The 9,141-nt window shown below is 40.8% G+C and overlaps 1 long non-coding RNA gene and 2 other non-coding genes across 4 annotated transcripts; 2 read left to right on the forward strand and 1 right to left on the reverse strand.

The window, feature by feature from the left end:
* Nucleotides 1-1,765: 1,765 nt before the first annotated feature.
* On the reverse strand, nucleotides 1,766-6,244 carry LOC117395279 (uncharacterized). 2 transcript variants are annotated; one of them, XR_009310307.1, is made up of 3 exons: nucleotides 5,311-6,244; nucleotides 2,960-3,906; nucleotides 1,766-2,559 (listed from the first exon to the last, which is right to left on the reverse strand). It is a non-coding gene; the product is annotated as an uncharacterized LOC117395279 (long non-coding RNA). The 2 variants fall into 2 exon arrangements; XR_004543487.3 differs by having other exon boundaries at nucleotides 3,285-3,906; nucleotides 5,311-6,237.
* A 1,056-nt stretch (nucleotides 6,245-7,300) lies between these two features.
* trnam-cau (transfer RNA methionine (anticodon CAU)) lies at nucleotides 7,301-7,372 on the forward strand. Its single transcript has one exon. It is a non-coding gene; the product is annotated as a tRNA-Met (tRNA).
* Nucleotides 7,373-8,368: 996 nt separating this feature from the next.
* On the forward strand, nucleotides 8,369-8,574 carry LOC131705548 (small nucleolar RNA U3). Its single transcript, XR_009310501.1, has one exon. It is a non-coding gene; the product is annotated as a small nucleolar RNA U3 (small nucleolar RNA).
* Nucleotides 8,575-9,141: the final 567 nt, after the last annotated feature.

The following is a 9,141-nucleotide window of genomic DNA, read 5'->3' on the forward strand; positions in this document are numbered from 1 at the left end:
AGCAGACACCCTTATCCGTCTTACAACATTTGGAATTCAAAGAGAAAGAATAAATATGGTGTTTAACTTGTAATGCAATATATGAACATGTGAGCCTCCACACCTTGCAGTACACTCAAATGCAGGTGCATAAGCATCTATATGAAAACAAAGGAGTAACTGCATCTGCACAGAAAACAGCACAGACTCAAGTATAAGCGCATGCGTCAATTCCTAGTGAGTATACGGTACTAAAACAAAACCTGATCTCATTGCTAAACATTACTACAGTACTAGCTTCAATAGTTCCTTTAAACAAACCTCTCCCAATTCCAATAATATGACATTATTAGTACATAAATAGGTTACTTTTTAAATAACCAACCATTAAGAACACAATGAACAATGTTTGATAGTTTTAATGAGCTCGTTGCTAACAGTTACTAGACTAAACAAGCAGCACTTCAAATGAAGCGTGACCACTGCTCCCACTGAACACCTGATTGTGCATTTCAAAGGAACTTTGATGGATATCACATCACTGATGTATGTGCTGAAATATGGAAATATAAAAAGCAAATGTGTCACCAGTAGTTCAATTGCTTTTTGAGTAATGGCTTCTTTCTTGCCACCCATCCATACAGGCCAGCTTTGTGTAGGGACTGGCTTATTGTTGATGTGTGAATGCTGACTCCCACCTTAGACACAGAACTTTGCAGATCTCTCAAGGTCATTGGTGGCTTTAGTGACATCCCGAACCAGATTCCTGCTTGTCCAGCTGCTCAGTTTGGGAGGGCGACCTGATCTGGGTAGTGTCTGGGTGGTATGATGCATCTTCCACTTCTTAATGATGGCCTTCACTGTGCTGAGAGGGATAATCAGAGCCTTTGAAATGTTCTTGAACCCTTCTCTGTGCCTCTCTACCACTTTATCCCTGACTTGTTTCGAAAGCTCCTTGGTCTTCATGGTTGCTTTGTTGGTTCACTATGTGAGTTGCAGCTTGAAAGTCTTTATATGCCTGAATGTAATTATCTACAAGTTAAACCACTTTGAGTACATACAGGCTAAAACTATTTCACTAATTTTGTGACCTTTAACTTAATCAATGTGGAGTAGTTTGTGTAGATTCTACATGTAAAGTCTAATTTGAAAGCGTCATGCAGTACGCTCAGCTGCCAACAAAATGTGAAAACTTTGCAGGGGGGTGAATACTTCTGCAAACCACTGGAATTGCTTAATAAAAATGTCTTGTGCAAAATGCTTTTTCGGGTTCCCATTCGCTCAGTTTATTTTACTTGAGAAAACCCGGCTTTCATCAGACGTCATGCAAATGAAGGGGAAAGGTGGGGATTGCTATATAAATTAGTCATGTGTAAAGATCTTGTGTTGTTTTCAGAGATGGCTCATGAAAATGTTGTTTCCATGCACAGAGAACTGGTACACGAGAGAATCTAAGCTGATGTAATAAAGCTGTGATTTCTAAATTCCTTGTGCCTGTTTGTTTAATAGAGTCCCCCAGAGAGAGATGGGAGTATTCAACACATCAGGAGCAGAAATCACCTTGTTAAGAAGCAATGGTATGCAGCCCATTAAAGTGCTAAAAGGTCTCTGGCGCACCCTGCTGGAAACAGTATTGATTTTCCACTTCAAGCTGCCCGCATGATAACTGTGGTATACTGTGCTGCGTCTTGAGGTACCACAGATTCACCATGGTATCAGGGAAGATTCCACACAACACACTGAAAGAGGCTGAGCAATGCAGGAGGAAAAAAAGAGAAACTTGCACTCATAATAACAATCTATTTAATATAATACTAATGTGATGTAACACAATCAGAATGCTCAACAACATGATGAACACAGATTTTGGTGAGTTTTTGATCTGAACAGATTGTGATTAGGGGTGACCCTATTTATCAAGCAAGTTTATTCTTTTGTTTTCAGTTAATATTTCTGTATTTAGTCGAATGCACTCCTGTTGTTTAGGTGTCCCCAAGTGTCTGCATTTCTGAGAATGTTCTCAAGTCCTGTAAGAGCCTGCAACTGACTTAACTTCTTCACACTAAGTGCAGGGATAGGATTACACATATGTGTGAATGATATGGTGTCTTGTGTGGTTTCCGAACGGACTGAATCTCTTCCCACAAACAGCACAGTGATAACGTTTCTCTCCTGTGTGAACGCGCTGGTGTCTTTTAAGCAGTGATATATGATTGAAACTCTTCCCACAATCAGCCCAGGAACACGGAGTCCCTCCTGAGGGATTTCCCTTGTGAGTTTCAGAAACATCTAATTGACAGGAACTCTTCCCACCTTTAATAGAATGAGGTAAGGTCTTCAAGTTGCCCTGGGATTCAGAATTGTTAAAACACACAGAATGTGCCGTCTCTGTACTCTCCACAGTAAGTGGGTGTCTGTCTTGTAAAGAAGGAATTGTAACTGAGTGAGTTCTCAATGTCTTCACATTTTCTTCTTGGGGTGTTGTTTCTCTGTGTTTCTTGCACTGTGGTTTGCCTCTAGAAGCGTTTTTGCACTGGGGTGATAGAGTGGAGTCGTGTTCTCCTTCATCTACTTTAGAAGCTAAAGAAAGAAAGAGAAGAGAGACAAAGGTTATTGTACAGCATTCTTCCACATGCACTGTTCTGAAAACAAGCGAATGAGCAGTACAGTGATTGGTTGCTTGAGCTGAGGTGGATTCATTCACCAGTTAAGTGTCCCGCAAGTTTCAGTCACAGCAAAAATGATGTCAACATGTCAGCCAAGTGGAAAATGAAAAACAACATGCTTTTTTTTAATGTTTAAAATGGATTACTTTAAATCAAGCCAACAGAGCATCATGAAAAATCCTATTTAGTACCTGCATTTTGATAGTACTGCAATGTATCTAATATTTAATTTGTTTTTTGATAATTAATAATTAATATAGAAATTATCTGTTGAGCTGGTCTGCTGTACAGAACACCTCCACACACATACTTACTGTACTGTGACAATAATAACACAGCAATGCTTACTGTGAGACACACAAAAGTGAAATGTGGCATTGCGAGCAAACATTACAATCCTCTGGATAGTTGCAGTGAGATGAGCGTTTAAAAATGATATTGTATTTGCATAAAGTGTAAGAAATAAAATAAGACTCATGTTGTTGATCCTGCTGCATACATTCTCCACAGAAATTCTCTACTGAAATGTTTCTTCTGGTGATGCTGAGGAACCCAACTGGATTTGGCATCACCCAGTGATGGGACATGTGATCCCTGCAGCTCTGTAAAGCTGTGGGAGCAGAACTGCAAACAGCCTACCAGGAATGAGGAAAGGCAAATATCTAACACAGGGGTGTCCATCCAGGCACAGGAGTAGCACTTTATATAACTGAACCTGTTCAATGTGGAGTGGAATGGCCTCCAGGAGCGTGATTGGACACCGCTGATCTCACAGCATTCTAAAGAGGCGTGGCAGCGGCTGCACATCTAGCAGGTGCCTCAGAAGCAAGCACAGTGATGTCCTTGTTGACATAGTGGTTGGGCAGCTCCCCTTGGTTAAAATATGAATCTCAAGCACCCTGCTGGTGTTCAGTACCAGGTTCTCCAGGATGAACAGGCAGCTCAATGCTGCTTGTTTTGTAGGATTACCTCTAAATCCCAGTTCACATTCAGATGGAGAGTCATCACACAGGTTGGATCCCAGCTTGTTGTTCTCCTCAAGTGTACAGACATGATTTTCATGAGGAAGTTCCTCTGCGATGGGGACACATTCCTGCTCTATGAATTCCTCTTTAATAGGAACACATTCCTGTTGAGGGACCTCTTCATCTTTAACACATGCCAGCTCTGTAACCTGCATTAAACTTGCACAGCACTCCTGCTTCTATCTTTGGCCCTTCCTGTGCTTCAGATTCAGGGATAGCGTGGCTCTCTTTGGGATCTGTGGGAAACAAAACTGTATACAATTAGATCTCTTACTTACCAGCTAGGTTTGTTAGTTGCTTTGATCAGGGATTTAAAGCTACTGTTCCTCAGTTATTTCGTATAGGGTTGAGCCGGTATAATAGTTTGGTGGTTTAGGTACATGATGGCATTGATACCATTCCTGTTATTCTACATTGCAATTATCGGTTAACGCTGTGTTTGTGTTCCTATGAACAAAGTGAAGGAAAAGGCATTTTCATATGAACATCTTTTTATTCTACGTCCTGTACAAAACAAGTCTCAGTGCTGCTAGGCTTTCTCACCTCCTGTAGCCTCACACTGGAGCATTGCATCCACTTCTACCTCCCTGTCAATCACCATCATGACCACCATTCTGCCTTTGCATTGTTCTAATGCAAACATCCATTTCTCTACTGCAAACATGCTTAGAAACCAAGCCAGGAGACTTGCAGTCTTAGCAAAGTGTCTGAGGAATGCCTTTTTGTTACCTGATACTGTATTGTGAGAACGGTTTTGAAGGAAACGGTCAACGCAGAATACAAGTTTCAATGTGTCAAATACAATGAGCAGACAAGGGACTGCAGCAGGATAGCCTGCTTATTCTCAAAGCAGTTTCATTTAAACACGTGATTTACACAACTCAAACTTTTTAAAGTGCAGCAATATGTTTTTTGTACAAACTCCACCTGTGTAATAATCATTAGCAACAACACTGGAAGCTTACTTGTGCAACGTCACGTGAACTGTAGATATAAATCCAATAACATCCCTTGTAGTATTAAAATACATTTGTAATGGTGTGGCTCTCCCTATTGTATGTATCCCGTGCAAACTCATCTCTGCTCTTAAATAATAACCTGTATTAGTAAATGTTTATAAGCAATATGAGCGACCGTTTCCTAATTCCGTTTACCATCAGCTGAACAAAGTACTTTATTTAGAGACTCAATCTAGAGACTCAATAAAATGATACAATTCAGTTGACACCTTACTGTGTTGTATTTACTTCCTCCAACTTCAACCCTTAATTGAACTTGTGGAACCACTCGGGTCCAAAATCTTACAGCGGATTGGTGCAGGCAGGGTGCTGCTGCCGCCCCTTTATTCACACAGTGAGGTCTGGAAAGATCGTGTAAATGTGTGTGTGTGGAACAAGAAGGAAACAGGACGAAAGCAAAAGAACGAGCAGCGAATGAGCCGCGACTGTACCAAAGACAAACTCAACAGCACTGGAGCGGAATACAATGAAACCATTTATCTAAAAATAGATTCGCAGTCAAACAGTTCAATCAAACACTGAAACCCGATGTGCTGCTGCCTGTATGTTGATATTAGATCACAAAGGTAGTTTAAGGTGTTTGATTGACCAAGCAATACCACACAATAAAATCAATCTTACCTTGAAATATTAAAGGTTGTTTAGTGTCTGCATCTGCAGCGTTTATACACCCTCGCACTGCTTTCAGCTCGCTCTCTGATATTTCCAATCTCAGCTTCAGACTTTCATTCTCTTTCTCCTTTTTGTTCCATTTCCACTCTGAATTCAGTGAATTTGCTGCCGACAGCTTTAGTAATCGCGCACAAGACGGTGTGTAGAGCCGCTTTCACTGCGTGCTCGATGGTAGAGGCGAGCTCGTCTTGAGAGCGACACGGACACGCTGACGCGTCCATCTTCACTGGTTTGAGTTTCACACTGGTCTAGCGGAATCCTCTTTTCAATCAGAAACACCGCCTGCGGTTTTTATTTATTAATATTTATTTTGTACTGTAGCCTTCCCATTCAAATATATTCATCACTTCTTCTGTTGTGATAAAGAAAGAACACAAACAACATGCTTTGCAAGGAGTAACTTTACTTTGGTCTTTCAGAATCGCGCAGAGCTCTGCTGGAGCTTCAACGCGTTTGTTTCTCAGTAAATCATCTCATTGAAAAGCTCGACTTGTCTGTAGCTGCGACTGACGCGCTCCGCTCTGTGTGTGAAATTCAACACAGAAAAGGGATGCTTTCCTTTTCACGGAACTCTGTGCAGGTGATAAACAAACACAAAAATCACAAAATATTAAAAACATTTCATCCCAGCATAAATACTTTAAACAGCAGGAGACAGCGTGTTGTAAAATCATCACTGACTGCAACCACCTCTCCACACATGAACAAAACAAACCTCTCTATTTCCTGTACTGAAATGAAAGCGTCACCAGCAGAAGGCGGGTCTGGTTGGAACAATCGCGTATTATTGGCTGTAGAAACACCCTATCCCCAGCATGTGAGTCTGATTGGCTGTAGAAACACTCTATCCCCAGCATGTGAGTCTGATTGGCTGTAGAAACATTCTATCCCAGCATGTGAGCCTGATTGGCTGTAGAAACACTCTATCCCCAGCATGTGAGCCTGATTGGCTGGCCTCCCTGTCGGAGGCGGTTATGAAACTGGATGTCAGAGTTCGCCATGTTGGCTCTTTCAGCGCTGTGTTCAATGCGATGCATTCAGGCGCGTTAAGTAAGTGAGCCGCTCAGAAAGCACACGGAGCTGAATTTAAATGACTTAACGCTCTGCTACAGGAGAGCGCTGAGCGACTTTTAAAAATGGAGAATAATAATGATTTGCTTGTTAGTGTTTGTGAGGTGATGGTTGATGAAATGGCCCCGTGTGAAGTTACTGTCCCCTGCTGGACCTCGCTGAGTTCGGCGCTCTGTTTGGACTGAACCTCATATCTGGCTGTGTTTAATACCGACAATACCGACGTTAATAATGAACATTATGAATAATATTAATACTACAAGCCTAATAATAATACATTAATAACTATAAAACAGCTCTACATTTAAAAATAAAAATGAAATTAAATGATACAAATTTGAAAACAACCATTTTTACATTATTGTCTACATGCATCATCTCAAATAATTACAATGTCATTTATCAGACCCTTCGGCGTTGTCTTTTGAAGAATTAAACCTGCCAGATCGAACGCAGGCTAACATTCAATCAATCAATCAATTAATCATATATATTTTCTATAGCGCCCCATATGCGCTTCACAAAATCTGTTTGAAAACAAGAAAATATGTAATTGTAAGCCTGGTCGAACAAAATAAGTCTTCAGTGTAATTTTAAACAAAGAGCGCTTTCCACGATTTAAGATGCTTTAGAGAGACAGCATATTGGAATTGGCAGCCGAAACTGGGGGATAAAACTGCCTGTGATCAAAGTGGGCAGAAAAGTTGCATACTTTGCATAACGTATTTGGGAGAAAAGAAAACGGATCATCTCTGATTTGTAACGTTTCCATGGTTCGGCCCGGCCACTGCCGTGTGACTGGTTAAAACGATGAGTTCAGTTTTTTTTTTTTTTCTGCTGCTTGGTAATTCAGTCATGAGGCAGCTGTAGCAGAGTGGCGCAGCGGAAGCGTGCTGGGCCCATAACCCAGAGGTCGATGGATCGAAACCATCCTCTGCTAGCGTGTTTTTCTTCTGTTAGCAAAGTAGATTTTCTAAAATATTATCTGAAGGCAATTAATTAATATTACATTTCGCAATCAAGGATGATATGATGCGCAAGGATACTTGTCTTTCATTAGAGCTGAAATAAATTATTGCGCTTTGAGATTATATGTTACTAGCGAATTGTTTAAAAATGTACTTAACTAGAGTACAACTGTTCTAAAAAAGAATGTTATCTCAAAAATAGTGGCTTGTCAAGCCGCAATAACTCAGTTGGGAGAGCGTTGCTAAAAAAAATATATAAAAAAAATCTCCCTTTGTGCTTCTCGGAAGGCATACGATGGACGGCGCACTGCAGTTTTTCAGTCTGGGGAATATTACAAATTAGGAGACTGTGCTTTAAAATACACATGTAGGGCGGGCGTCTCTGTTACAAAGAATTGTCGCACTTTGTATTGATCTCCATAATGCATGGGACTAAATACGCAGACACATTAAAACTATTTGGAAAATGCGGGCATCGATCCCGCTACTTCTCGCATGCTAAGCGAGCGCTCTACCATTTGAGCTAATTCCCCTTAAATTGTGTGAGCGATTCTCATAGGCTACATCGCAGCTTGATATGAGCAATTCAGATTGTCTTTTTGGCAATGTAGTCTTCCAATTGCAAATTCAAAAAAAAAAAATTAAATAGCAAATATTTCGACAACAGGTATGTTTTCAATTTCTTCAAAAAGAAGTCTCAGCTCGTTTATTCAGTCTCTTTAAAATCCACCTCTGTGTCCCGATGCAGCAGCGCTGTGTGCTGTGGCTCGAGCTTGTTTGACGAGGCAGACAATGCAAAAATGCCAAAACTTGCTTTTGTATCACATGACAAACTTAAGGTATGCTTTAACGGCTTGGCTGTCTCAAGTTAGTTTGTATTGTTAATGGAACACCTCGTTGTTGCCCAGTCAGTGTATCATATGAAGTAGAGCTTGCCAGTTGGTGCCGACGGTCTGCCAATAAAAGTTAAGACTATATTTGCAAGGATCATTTCTAGAGTGAAACATGTTTTGAAGGGATTGGTCTCGGTATCCACCAGGAGGAGTGGCAGTGTTTTCTTCTCAGCACCGAGCTGACAATGAGTGTTGTTATCGGGAACCTACTCGCTGCAAGGAATGACCACTTCAATCTTCAGTCGGGGGTTGTTGAAGGAAGGGGACACATTTTGAGTGCGTCTCTCATACTGGTAGAAACGCAGAAAAAAAGAAACCATCAAGCCTACAATTGTTCAGTTGTTTAAATCAATAAGCAAATTTCAAATTGATCAATGCTAATGTTAAAACAATTTAAGAACACTTAATAGGCCTTCACTGATATAAAAAATATAGTAATGTGATTAGCACTACGGAGGACTAAATGAGCTTAAATAAAAACTTTAATTTGAAAATAACCTGTGCTTATCCCCACTTACAAGGAAGAGTGGCATCCGTTTCTTTATTAATGAACCAAAGATAAAGACGTTACAAATGAGAGAAGAGTGCCATCTAGTGGAGAAAGAAAAGGCACAATGGCAATAGACACGTTCTGCAGTATAGCCTATGGGAGTTCTGTTACAGGCGAATCTCTCCATCTCCATATTGATCCAGGTCCATTTCGTTGTTCGAGGTGATCTTGGTGCAAACAGAACGAAGATCACGTGTCGTGTCATTGAGATCTCTCTATCTCACTTAAACAGACGGCTGCGTTTCTCAAGATGCTCCAGCAAGCGCTGCTGCTTGCAAATGGAGAGCATGTAAACAAA

Source organism: Acipenser ruthenus, chromosome 35 (assembly GCF_902713425.1).
Source record: "Acipenser ruthenus chromosome 35, fAciRut3.2 maternal haplotype, whole genome shotgun sequence".
NCBI classification, from domain to species: Eukaryota; Metazoa; Chordata; class Actinopteri; order Acipenseriformes; family Acipenseridae; genus Acipenser; species Acipenser ruthenus.